Source organism: Toxotes jaculatrix, chromosome 22, assembly GCF_017976425.1.
Source record: "Toxotes jaculatrix isolate fToxJac2 chromosome 22, fToxJac2.pri, whole genome shotgun sequence".
NCBI classification, from domain to species: Eukaryota; Metazoa; Chordata; class Actinopteri; family Toxotidae; genus Toxotes; species Toxotes jaculatrix.
In genome coordinates this window covers 16,516,859-16,531,115 of record NC_054415.1, presented here as the reverse complement: position 1 = coordinate 16,531,115, position 14,257 = coordinate 16,516,859, and the positions used below count along the sequence as shown (strand labels likewise).

At 42.5% G+C, this 14,257-nt stretch overlaps 1 protein-coding gene across 1 annotated transcript in view; it reads left to right on the top strand.

The window, feature by feature from the left end:
• Nucleotides 1-14,257, top strand: part of mpped1 (metallophosphoesterase domain containing 1) — a 58,421-nt gene that overhangs the window by 6,252 nt on the left and 37,912 nt on the right. The window lies entirely within an intron of this gene.

The window sequence follows — 14,257 nt, the reverse complement described above, 5'->3', positions numbered from 1 at the left end:
AGCTCAGTTTTATCTACTTTGATTTTTTTGCTTCACTAGCCCAAACTGAAAACACTTCTGAACTTACTGAGTTAGAAGTAAGTGTGATTCTTATCGTCGCCATGTGTTGTTAGACAGAAATTCGAAAAAAGGTGTTGAATTGGTGGATCTGCAACAGTTTGAGCGAGCAGAACATCATCTGTTATCATCGCCGTTGTTACTGTCAATGACGGGGTGAAGCGTTCCGGGGTTGCGGCAGGCGGTTGCATGGGCCTTTGTGCGCTCATCTCTTTCTCGGAGGGAGGGGAGTGGAGAGGGGGAAGATAAGGGAAGATCTTGTTGTCCTTTTCCCTCCTCTATCTCACACACACACTCGCGCGATCTGCAGGGAGTGCAGGCTGCAAATCTGCTAGCCTGCGCTCCAGCGGCGTGCGAGGCAATGGGAGAGACGGGAAAGAAAAGATAAACCGAGCCAAACGCGCCCAGTGCTGCCTCTGAAGTCAGTCTCCCCCCAACCCCCACCCCCTGCCATTATTTTCTCCTTCCCCACAACTCTGCCATCTCTCTTTTCCTCTCATCTGCTTGTATAAATATTTATAATCTAACTATTCCTATTCTTTGTCTCTTTCATTCCCTTCCTGCTCTCCGTCTCTGGCACACAAACACAGAGACTTGTTTCACTATCCTCATTGGGTACGCTCATTGACGTAATACGTTCCCAAACTCCTTATCTAACCCTGACCCTTATCCTAAACAAAAGGCAATTGTAACCCTCAAAAAGCAGTCTTTACCCACCATTTTTGTGACACAAGTCTCCATGGGTTAGTGTGCAGTCAGCTTTAAGTCCCTACCAAGATATAAAAACAAGCACACAAACACACACACACACCGTCTCACTCTTGCAGATGAATGTAGCTCCTGCTGTTTGTGTGCAGAAAATTATAAAGATCAGGTTCAGGGTATTCGTTTCTTCCGAGTCTCTGTACAAACTACACTTTGGTCAGGTCCAAACTCTGCTCTTTTATCTTTCTTTCTGGTTGAGCCTTTCCTCTTATATTTATTTCTCCCTTCACTGTTTCTCCTCCTTCAATCATGGTTGTCCTCCTCCATCTTTCTCTTCTTCCCCATTCTCCAAAGATCTCTCCCACTTCAGTCTTTCTCCTCGCTCCCTCTCGCTCAGTGGCAGCTCGGTGCGATTCTTCTCTCAGCTCTTATTTTTAGCAGGAAGTCAGCTGGCTCTAGGGGGCCACTGGCTGCCGCTCAAGGCTTTGTCAGGGACGCTGGATGCTGCAAGAGAGGGGGGAGAGGAGGAGAGGAGAGTAAAAGAGGAGAGGACTGAAGAGGCAGGAGATGAAATGCAAGCGGAGAAAAAGGAAGGAAGAGGCGCTGGAAAGTGAGGAGATGACAGGAAAAGGGGAGGTGGAGGTTTTAAAAAAGGACAGGAGGAAGACCGTTTGTGTTTCTCCCCAGAGGGAAGCTGCCTTACCTGGGTAAACTCACAGTGCAGCCACCCTGGAGACTGATGCCAAACTTCTGCCCTCTGTTGTCATGGTGATCCCTGTAGGTCCAGCTGTCAGTCACTGTATGAGGGTATGAATGTGTGTGTGAATGCATATTTCTATGTTGCAAGTATTTTTGCAGCATTTTGGTCCATTCACGTTTCTTGAACTTAAGTGTGTTGCACATAATTTTGAGGTTTGTCCATTTTAAGTCAGCCGCAGACTCATTGAGCTTCACTTTTTTACCTGCAAGCCAGTGATTCTATTGTGTTTCATCAGTCCGCCTTGAGTGTCTGCATTTGGTTCCTCTCACTGGTGTCGCTGGATACACCCCACAACAACACTGTTGTATTTTACAGTTACAACCTGGTACGTGTGATGGTGTAATCATTGTCAAAAAGCTGACTGCTCAGTTTTAACTGACAATATACATAAACTATGGGTTTAAGAGGCAAGAGACAGATTGCCACTTATTCTGGGTATCCAGTGTTTTTCATTCATAACTTCATGGGAAGAAAACCAATTAGGAGCTGATGTTGATGGTTACCATAGACTGTATAAAACATGGATGTAGCACCCGTGACGTCACCCATTGGTTTCGGGGAGTTGGTTTTGTGACCAAACCATGGGCATTTGAGCTGCGCCATCTTGTAATGTACTTTCCATGTTTGGTGGAGAGGTGGTTACTCTACGGGTCAGCCGCGGTCGAGAACCCGCCTACTTAGCTAACTAACCAAGCTAGCCTAAGGCTAATCAGCTAGGCTAACAAGCTAAGCGGCAGCCACACGCAGCTACATCCACCACACGACAGTCCCCGAGTCCGACCCGACTAGCTCAACCCCGTGCGAGCGAGCGCTCGTACCTGAATGTAAGTTCCTTACAAACTATAACGCCACAGCACTTGAAATAATAATTAACCTTTTAATGAGGTCATACTACATGAGAAATAAAGCCAAAAAAATACGCCAAAACTCATCTTAAAAGTTAACGTTGTGAAACAATCATTATTTCATATTAAGAAAATATATTAAAAGTTTAAAACATTATTATTGTCATTGTTATTAATGATAACAATAAAAATAATGAGAATAATAATAATATATTAAGTTTTTATGTTTAATATTTAATATTTACCGGTTTTGACTGCTGCCTCCATCCACTATCCACTTACAGTTACAGCAGCACACAAACAACAGCAGCCGCTTACTGATGGAGCTGCTCTGTCCATGCAATGTCGAACTTTTTAAACAGAAAAATGAGACGAAATAAAATTGTAGCCTAGTATTCCCGCAATAAATGGATTCTGAGAGCACAGAACACACCACAACAATGTTCATAACATTAGCTGCTTTGGTCCTCTATCTGTATCAGCAGCGACCGTAAATTGGCAATTAAGTCATAAGCCAGTGGCAAAATATGCTAATATGTGCTAACTAGTGCAAACATCCAGGTAAAATAGTGAGAAATTTACTTACCGAAAAAACTGCAACACAGACTCCTTCGACAGTCGGTTAGTACAGTCTACACTACAACAAGCCATATTGTCACAAAAACCGAACATTGGCAAACAAACACGGAACCTGCAGCCCCTGTCAACCGGTGGAAGTAGCCGGAGGCCTTTGGATGTAGCCGCCTAGCCCAGCCGCTGCTTTAGCAAAGAGCTAACTGCCAGTGCCTGTCTATGGAGGTGTCACTTAACATAACTACGCCCTAATTTATGTAAGAATTTTAAGCCTAAATAGCACTAAAATGGTTGGGGTACAAGCCAGTGGGGTACAAGCCCCCCACAGTGTTCACGGAGGTGGAAACTATCAATAGAGACCAAAAACAAAAAATGTACCAGGCTGTAAATATGTTTTTTTAGGCTGTAAAGTTGGCTATTTTAACATGGGGGTCAATGGAGAATTGCTCACTTCTGGAGCCAGCCCCCAGCGGCAGCCGAGGAACTACAGCTTTTTGAACGTGGAAGTGATCCTCACTGCTGAAACCTACAACTCCCCCCTTGATGGTTATATGACCCTAAGCTAATTCTAAATGGCTAAAAGAGTTAAATGATTTGCACATGGAAATCGACTGCCTGCAATAACCGAAATATCCTAAAATTATTAGTTTAAAAAAAAAAAATATATATATATATATATATATATAGAGAGAGAGAGAGAGAGAGAGAGAGAAAGAGAGAGACTCAGTAAAAGTACAGAGGAGGAGGGGGAAGGTCAGTGAGGGCAAGAGGCAGACCTGGAGTTCATGAGCAGCAGCACTTCAGTCCAATTGTCTCCAATAATGGCCTCTTTGATCAGGCTTTCAGCACACACTCAAGCCCATAAGCATGCAACAAGCATCCACATGGATTTCATAAGCTGAGGCAACGCTTTCCTGAGTGTTTGCATGTTTGTTTGCACGTATTGTCCTGGCTGTTGACTTGAGCGGCGTCTTTAGTCATGCCGTGTGATGGTGGAGCAGAGCGGGAAGAAACCGCAGTGAATGTTGTGTTTAAAAATGGATCTCATTGTGCTCCAGAGTCGACTTGGGGGTCAAGAGAGGAGCAGCTTTAATTCTTAAAGGCTTTGTTCTCTCGCTCCTTCTTTCTGACTTCTGTTCAGTGAGTACTTTACTGCCGTCACACACACAGACCATAAATTCAGCATAGGAAAATACACATCTAAAAGCCAACTGGCCATATGCAGTGTTTTTCTCTTTTTCCCTTAATGTGAGACAAGATCCCAAAGCAGATTATTTGTTAAGGAATACTCTAATAATATTAAATAACCACTTCTTGTGGGCTTGAATGTGATCGGTTGATTTTAGCTTAGTCACTTTGGTATCAGCATATATGTTGGCCAGTGAGCAAATGTCAGTACAAAAATTACATTAATTACATTAAAAAATTAATGTTTGAGGTAATTTAGAAAGTGTTCTTACATATTTTGTCCACCAGAGGGAATTCTTATTTTTACACTGTAAAATATCCCACTCAAAGTCAAAGTCAAGTCAAAGTGTGCTTTACATATGCCAGTTAATTCTGGCATATGTACAGCACATACAGAGGATTGAAATTGTGTTACTCTCTGGCCCATAAACTTCTAACATTAATCTAAAGTGCAGAAAACTATCACTAGAAAAAGGCATATAAATTATGTGCCATTTTCATTGCTAATGTGTTGGCAAACAATTACGGATTTACAGATTCTGCAGATATGGAGGAATATTAGCATTTATCTGTGGTGAATAACCAATGGAAAATTAACTGAAAATAATTTTTGAGAAGAAGCACAGCGGTGCAGTGGTTAGCACTGTTGCCTCAGCGCTAACCATTTAGGGGGCAAAGAATGCCACAACAAGCTAAAAACCGCCTAAGTGGAACACCTTAGCAAACAATTGTCAATTTATAGATTATATAGCAATATTAGCTTTCACTTCACTTGGAAGAGAGGGGGGAGGAATATGTCTGTCCACCTGATGCATCCAAGTCCAATATGACAGTAAAGACTCTTCTTATTCTTATTCTTCTTATTACTTATATTGCCTCTCTTTTAGCTCTGGTTTTGGTCTCTACCAACTCCTAAGAAAAAAATATTGACTCTAAAGCTGCTAAATGCAATGTTTACCACCACCATATTCACTTTGTTCTTGTTTGGTGCTAAGCAGGTATTGTACAGTGGTTAAATCAGCAGAGGGGAACAAAAATGGGTTATAATTTGCTGTTGGTTCATCACTAGTCACACCTTTTTCATGTAGTCATTTTATCAATTGTTAATGTAGAAAATATTCATGAGTGCCGCTTTAAAATATTTAAAAATGTGGAAGAACTCTCCATATCATGTGCCTGTGAAACTCCCTGATGGGACAGGACAGATAGTTGAAGCAAGAAGTAACCCCAACTTTTATCTTGGTATTAAATCTTTGTCTCAGACTGCGTCTAATAAAAACACAACCACAGGCTCTCTCTCTCTCTCTCTCTCTCTCTCTCTCTCTCTCTCTCGCTCTCTCTCTCTCTCTCTTACTCTCTGTTGCCGGGTCCACAGCCTTTAGCATCTCAGCTACAACTCTTTATTTAGCGCCTGCTCTGCTCTGTTCCCCTTTACTGCTGAATAATGGATAAGTGACGACCATGATGCGATAGCCGTGTAGGCACTTTCATTGCGAGTTTGTGTGTTTTTCCTTGGCCCAGGAGAGGTAGACTGTCTCTTAACTCTCCACCTGCCTCTATAACATATGTAGCATATATGAACTCCGGACAATGCTTACAGAATCAGGTCTGGACCTTGTGAGATACATTCACACCTACCAGAAAGTTTCCATTTGGTTTAGGGGAGAGGTGGCAGGACACATCAATATCATCATCATGTCCACTCGCTGGCTGTGAATTCTCCAAACAATGGCCTCCCCTGTTAACATATCAGGTCAATGATACTTACACAGACTTTGTACCAGGGAGGTGGAAGGTTAAATCTCTGGTTCAACTGATTCGTTCTCACATTATACCTCCTCCGGGTGATGTCCAGAAAAGTTCATGGTTGCAGTACATGTGATTTCTACCTCTCCGTCCTCCAAGTATTGTACACCCTCCAGCCCTCCCAAGCCCTTCCTCTCAACCCTTACACCCCAAACCCCCCTTTGGATCTCCTGTTCATCTCCTCAGCTTCCCTTCCTTTCCTCCCAGCTTGCTCCCTTTAGTTCGGTAACTGCAAGGGCATTAAACTTTCATGACTGCTGTCTTTTTCTGGCCTGCTCTTCTTCTATCCTCCTTTGTGCCCCCTTAACACTTCATTCCTCACTCCTTCCCTACGCCCTCATTCCTTTTCTTGTCACCTTCATCTCTCTTTTTCTCTCATATGTCTTTCCTTCCCCAAAACTTTTTTTTTGGTATTCTTATTCTCTTCCTTTTTAAAAAAAATTCGTTACCCCCCTTTCTCTTGTGCTTACCCAGCAGTGAGTGGTGCTGGAAGAGAGCATAACGAGGAGGTTTGACACTCCTTTATGGTTTTTAACACCGGGAAACTCGACAGAATTTCAAGCGACTGTAAATTTAAGCAAACCGTTTCCCATCTGTTACTCACTGCTTTTGTGTCTTCTATTTGCACACTTGAAAGACCGCGTTCCATGCGTGTGTGTGTGTGTGTGTATAAGGGAAGGGAAAAAGATGCAACGGCATGTAAAAATGGTCTTAGAAACATCCCCATTTTTTTCTTTCAGACAAGTTCTTTTTTTTTTATCCAAGTTGAGAAGACATCTGGAAGGGAGTGAAGCCTCTGTGGATGCAGCTTATGAAATGATGGAAGTCTTTCTTGTAATTTTCCCTTTTCTCTCTTTGTCAGTCTCAGATTTGTTTTCTGGGTCAGCGTCAGTGTGTATAATCCACTGTATACAAACTGTTGATGAATCTGCATTAGGCCAGACTGTTGGAGAGTTGACCAAATGGCAGAGGGAAGTCAGATGTGTCTGTGTTCAGCTTTCATGAACCTTATGCAAGTCTTTCTTTTTTCAGGAGGCTCCAATCTCGTTTGCTGTCCAAGTACAAGCAAAAGTCCATGAATTGGCCATAAGGGTGCACCAAACTTAAATATTGCACCTCCAAGGTATACTTAAAGTTGGGGGACTTGCACGAACCAGATTAGAAAAAAGAATGATCAAAATTGACAAACCACAGCCTAAGAAATCATGACTTTTAGTCCCTTGTACGGGCCAAGCTCAATTTCCTATCATGCAACCAAGAGCACCTTTTCTTTAGTCTCTCCCTACCTAGTCTTTCCAACTCTCATCAAAATCATTATTATGACATAATTAGGGTTAATGTTAGATTTTACAAAGGCCCTCCAAATCCACAGAAAACATGCAACTAGAGCACACCATGACTAGTAAGCTGATCTTCAGGTATACATTTTGTGGAGTGCACCTTAAAGACCCTAATCAGAAATTGCGGAGGGAGTTGTAAACCTTGTTTACAATCAAATAATTTGTAGTTATTGTACACAAGAGTAATTTGATGTACATGTTGTCATTTCACCAGCTTGTATTTTTAAAGCATTCAGCATTCAGAATTCATAAAATATGGTGGAAATGAACCCAGCCACAAAGTTTCACAAGCTCTTTAATGTATACAGACTTTTATCCATTACATGCAAATTACATGTTTTGCATCATTGATGATCTTTGCCCTCCAGAATATGTTTCCTAATGACTTTGGTGATCCCCTGACTTTTCATCTAGCACCTCGCTGAGAATTGGTGTTTTTAATTTTAAGTGAAACGTCTTGGTACAAACATCCATGTTCCGGTCAGAATGATTTTTAGTCTCATTTTACGATTTTTAGTACAGCCTCGCAGCCTCGGTAGACTTTTAGCCTTGTTTCTTAGAATTTTATGGTTATCGTGAGTGATGTCTCAGGCGAGAGTTTCTGGATATCATGGCACACTTGAACACATTGCAGGGGGGATCTGGTCCCTGCTCCCTGCTCCAAATGCTTTACCATGTGATGATGCAGTAGTTTTGACAAAGGTAATGTAGTGCACAAGGGTTGTAGTTTAGCACTAGCTAAATGTGGCATCAGTGGGAATCTGTTTTGAAAACAGACATGGGGACAGATGGCGGGTGGCCAGTCGTTTAATGCACCGGCATTCATCAGAAGCCCACGTCGCTGGTTTTGAAAGTTGCAGCTTAATCTTCAGCCACATTATCCTGGAGGCGACGTCGTCACACCGAACATGGAAGTGGAGCAGACGAGGATGAAAGAGACAGAGATGGAGTGTAGGAAGAGAGAAAGAGAAGAGAGAGACCACCTACGAGGCCGCTTGATGATGCGCTGATCTGTCTTTGTCACTGCTTCTCTGTGTGCATATGTGTGTGCCTTTCCTTGTGTGTGTGTGTAATGCATTATGCTCAGAGAGGACATTGTGAAGTGTTAGGAGGTGCTGCTGTATGCAGATAAAAATGTGTGTTTTGGATGCGTGGCTCAGTAGGTGGTGTTTGTGTACGCTGTCTCATAATTGCCGGTTGTCTTTATTTTGCGTCTGCTCGTATGATTGTGTGTGTGTGTGTGTGTGTAAATGATGTGAGACACAGCAGCGTGTGGGTGGTGAGCTAAATGAAACGAGTGAGTATTAAGTTTAAGCTGAGGTGGGAAGGCAGAAGTCTTGCGGCTTCTCTTCCTCCTTCATCCATCTCCACCTTGTTGCATGTCTATCCCTTACTCACCTCTCCTCTTCTTCTCTTTTTCCCTCCTTCATGTGACATATTACTTCCCTCTCTTGCATCTAGTCTTCCCTCTCTGTCTCGTACACACACACACACGCGCTCACACACGCTGTAAAGGAATTAGGACTGATCCGAGCTGAGTCTTTAGCTTGTCTGTCTTTGAACATCAGTGCTGTTGCTTTTGAAGCTTTCCTTTGAATTATACACAGATAAAGGCTGGCTGAAGCTGTGCTGTGGGCTATACATAAAGAAGACATACATAAGCTGTGGGTTTTATGCACACAAACATTAAAGTTTAGAAACACCTATACAGAGTTGTTCAGTGTTAAAGATTAATTCTGGTTTATTACATCTTGGGTTTTTTTTTTTTTTGTAATGTTGGCATATCTGTTATGATAACATACTCAAGAGGGTAACTTCTGAGCTCTGGTAGAAGACAGAACATAGTCAAGTTCAGCAGGGCAGGAACCACAAACAATCAGTACATCCTGAACAGGCTGCCGGTCTATAGAGACACTGGGGCAATAGGCAGATTACACCCTTAAAAGACTGCCAGATGTATGCTGAGCTAATTGCTCCCCAGCTATAGTATAGTAGGGATGGTACCATACCCACAGATGTACATTTAGCTAATTGCCTCTCAGCTATAGTATTATGTTAGGTACAGTACCATAGCAACAGATGTATGCTAAGCTAATCACCTCCCAGCTATAGAATAGTAGGTGGCTATATTATAGCAGGGCTATAGTATAGTAGCGATTAGCTTACAATACCCACAGATGGATGCTAAGCTAGCAGTGCCATACCCACAAATGTACTCACAGTGTAATTCTTTTAACTACACATTCATAAAAGACTCATACGCAACCAAAAAAAAAAAAAGAAAAAAAAAGAAAAAACAGGACCCAAGTTGTAATAGACTTTTCCTTTTAATTTCATTTTAAGTTCTGGCTACTGCTTCCTGCACACATGCATTTACTCATATTGACACACACTGGTATTAATTTAATCATTTTGAGTTGGCAGGAAATGTTTGGCCCCTATTTTCTGCAACTGCACACACACTCATAGACATCCTAGAAACACACACACACACACACACACACACACTTTAGTATTAAGTTATTTGGCAGGACATTTTGGCTACTAATTTTTGATATCTATACACACACACTTAGGAATTAACTTTGTCTTGGCAGGCAGGAAATTTCTTTTTTTTGTGTGTGTGTGTGTTTCCGCATGCAGGCAAACATGCATATAAGAGTGCATGCATACACATGCACACACACAATGGGCAGTAATCCCCCTGTACATGCCAGAGATTTGGGCACTGCAGGGATTTTCCTCTTCAAAGAGCAGACCACCCATTGCTGGAACAATGGTGTCCGAACTCTGGAAGATTTCCTGTGGCGGAGGTGGGAATCCACACACACAGACACACACAAAACAGATAGCCTGTATTATGTATAGACACACATACGCTGTCATATGCATACGTACATTAAACATAACGCTTATGCACAGACCCCCGGGGTTATGTATATACCTGCAATGCTGCATGTGGCATTTTATGTGCATGTGGCTGCCTTTTGGAGCTCATAGGAGGACAGAGGGTTTTTGTGGCGACAGGCAAACAGACAAGGATCTGGAATGTGTATTTTGCGGGGGGGGCTTGACGAAACAGCAAAGACATTGAGCAAGAGCAAGAAGGGATTGGAGAACCAGAGGAATAAAGGGATAAAGGGACTAAGGGGAAAGACTGAAGTTTCCCTAGCACTGTCCCATGTTTTCCTCAAGTCTTTCCCTCCCCCTTGCTCACTTGCTAACTTTGTTTTTTCTTTTCTTCTTCTTTCTTCTTCTATTGTTTTCTTTTTTCTTTTTTTTTCCTTTTTTTGTTTTTGTCTGCCTTGTGCTGCCGCCGATTCACTCACAGACAAATTAAAAGTATTTGTCGCCTTAAAGCAGCCTTTTGAATTCAAAGACAAAAGATGGCGGGGCAACAAAGAACACCCTGCGTGTTGTGTGGGAATATCGCTCCAAATGTTTAGATGCCCCCCCCCCCCCCCCCCCATGCACACACACTTCCACCCACATCCTCTCTTCTTTTCTTCTTCTTTTCTTTTCTTCCTTCTTTTGTTACAACCAACAAATTCTTTCTCATTTGATGGAGAAATTGTCTTTTTTGTGATTGATTTGTTCTTTGTGCTACACGTACAATAACAGACTGTATTGTTGCGTTTCTTTCATTTTTGAGTTGTTATTATTTTCCATATTGACAGACAGCAAGTTGGCTTGGACGCAGAATTACAACAAGCAGATGCACACGCAGGCTGCTTTTAGCCTGGTTTAACTATGCAACGTTCGGCCTAGTTGGTATTCACACCTTGTCATTTTGTAGCTTTTTTTTTTTCCGCGGGAAACTTTCAGAAAATTCATCCATGAAATTGAAATTTAATTCTGCTAAGTAAGAGCGTTTATATGCATGTGTGTGGGGGAGGATGGTTGGCATTTGTGTCCAGCTGGTGGAGTTTTGTATTTCTCCCCTTGATTTATTTTTCGGTTTACAGTTGGCCGTCAAACTTCATGGGTGGAAAAACTGCTCACATTGCAGATTTTCTGAGGAGATGCAGATAGTGTTTATGTCTTTCCCTTATTGCCTCACTGTCTCCCTCAGGCTCACACATGCATTGACCCATGTGTGTGTATATATATATATATATATATATATTCCTCTTCCCTTACTTATTTTTTATCTTTGCATCTTGTAGCTGTAGCAGCTGTTCCCATGCCACTCAATACCTTTTCCATTTTCAGCTTGTCTGTCTTTGGCTATTTGAATTTGTATTTATTTAGTTACTACTATAGAATTTCTTTATCTAGATGTGCAGATAGTCCCACCTTGACCTGATGTGGCATAAAAGAAAAAATAAAACAAATCACAATGTTTCAGAGCTCAAAGGCAAAAGCTGGTACTTTTCTCTTGACCTTACTTGATTTATTTTTTTATTTTCACCATTTTTGTTATGAGGGGTGGGACAGTGGTGGGTGTTGCCTCAAGTAAGAATGTTCTGGGTTCAAATCCTCCAAATCCAAGTTTGCATGCTCTCCCCGAGCTTGCATGGGTTCCCTCTGGGTACTTTGGCTGCTTCATGTCCAAAGACATGCAAGTGAAGACTTTAAAATGTCCGTAAGTGTGAATGGTTCATGTCCATTCAGTGATAGAGTGGCAACCTGTTCACGGTGTACCACGGCTCTTGTCCAAAAGTCAGCTGGGACTGGCTTCAGCTCCCCATCCTCTGACCTTGAAAAGAATAAATGATATAGATAATGAATGGATGGATCGAGTTTTGCTATGCAAGCAGTCTTGGTTCAGTCCAGTTTTTATCTGGCACTTCACACTCAGTTCCAGTCTTCAAGCAACAAGCTAAACAACTCTCCAGGTGGATTCTGAGCTCCCATTCAGCTACTTGGCTGCTTTCCTGATACTAAGGAAAATGAACAGACTAAGTTGGCTGTGTGAAACATGTAAATGTCAGTCCTGTGACAGACTTGTGCGACCTGTTCAGGGTGTACTGTGCCTCACCCCAGTGACCATTAAGAGGATAAGCAGTATAGATAATGCTAGATACAGCTAGGCTACACTACCAGTCCAGTGTGTTAAGAAATTTACAAAAGCTGAGTAGTGGTTTAAAAAACATTCAGTGTGAAGTCTATTTGGACAAATAAAATTTGCATTGTGAGTCCAAAAGCGTAGTGTTTACCTGGTATTTCTGTATTTACCCACTTATTAAATTTCTCAATATCTGAGAGAAAAACACATGGGGTAGAGAGGTAAATATTGGACTTGAGGACCCACAGAGCAGTTCTCTGGGATGTGAAACACATTGATTGTACTCTATTATCCATTCAGAAAATGTGCAGGGATTTTTTTTTTTTTTTTTTGCATTTTTGGAGCGATAAGAAGACAGATAGAAAGACAAGCTGAGTACTTAGTTGTCCTGCAAGCTTCAATAGGGATTCGGTCGAAGATAATGATCCAATTTTTATTTTGGAGTGAAGTATTCCTTCAACCTTGGTCCATCCAGGGACGATTGACCGAACGCTACTTCAAATGCCAAAGTCTGACGGAGAGGAATCTAAAACGTCTTTTGATTGTGTGGTGGTGTGCGGGTCCGTGTGCCTTTGTGGAGTTACACCCCCTCGTTTACGAGGCTGTTTTTTTTTTTTTTTTTTTTTTGGGTCTGCTTGACAACTAAACACAAGCCCCTTCTGCCAAACAAATGGGAACTGTGCTGGGGAGAGGGGGCGGCCCAGGCCCGAACTGCAGAGATGGGCACTCTTTGACAGCTGCTTTCATCTTGTTATTATTCCTCCTTCACACTCAAGGATTTTTGGGCTTCCTAAAGTATTTCTGTCGCTCTCTCCTTCCTCTTCCTCCATCTAACCCCCCTCCTCCTCCATCTCTTTCTCTCTTTCTGTCACCAGGCTGTGATTGGCTGTTATGACAGAGCCATCGCCAGGCTGTCAGCCTCTTCTAAAAGCTCAGTTTAATTACTCCTTTTCACTCGCATGTCACATTCATGCACAGATGCATGCAAACCCGCACGCACACACGGTAAAGTCACTCGCAAACACACAAACTAATGTGCTCAGCTGCATGCCACATCCTGGCAGTAATTAAAAAAAAAACAACACAAGAAAAAACAAAACAATGGTGACCGATCTCTCCGTCACCCACTGTACTTCTTAGCAGACCCCCAGACATCAAGTCGGTTTTCTGAAGGGCTGGCCACTGCGTGGTATGATGGGCATCGATCAATCGCGGGCCATGCTGTGCCAGGCTCTGAATAGCCAATTAAAACCATTGAGACAGGGGGGTACGAAGGAGTAGGAGTTTGGTTTCAGAAGGATGGTGATGAAAGCGAAAGGAGAAAAGATGCAGCAGCAGTTGCCTGTAGTTGGTAAATGTTTCAATATTTTGCTTCGTAAACTTCACCGTGCTCGCTTTTCCAGCGTTCCCTCTCTGTCGTTCCTCCAGCTAAAGATTCCTTGACGGATGCTTTCAGCCATGCTCCCATAAACAGAAGAGAGAAGTGCACTGGGTTGCGACCTTGACTGATGGAGGGAAGCTAAGACAGATGTACAGATTTGCTAGAAATGAAGGAGAAACAATGAGAAAGTCTTGTCGTGTGTGCCACGCTGTATGCCAAGCTGTGTGGGATGGGTTTCATGTTGTCCTCAACCCCCCCCCAAGCCGCCTGTCACTCTTCTTTTCTTCATTTCCTTTCTCTCTCCCCTTCCCCTACATCTCATGTCTCTCTCCTGTCCATGTCCTAATGTCCTCTTTCCACTTTGTATTCCTCCTCTCCATTCCTTTTCATTCTTTTGTTCACACTTCTCATTTTCCTCCCCTCCTCTTGTTTCTTCTATACCCTTTCCTCTCTCTCCCCTGCCTTGTCATACCACCCCATTACCTCTCTTTGTTGCTCTTCATCAAATTTTGCCCTTGTCACTCCCCAATCACTCCCATCATCCTTTTTCTCTTGTTTTCCTGTCTTACCTCTTTCTTGTCCCCCCCCTCCCCT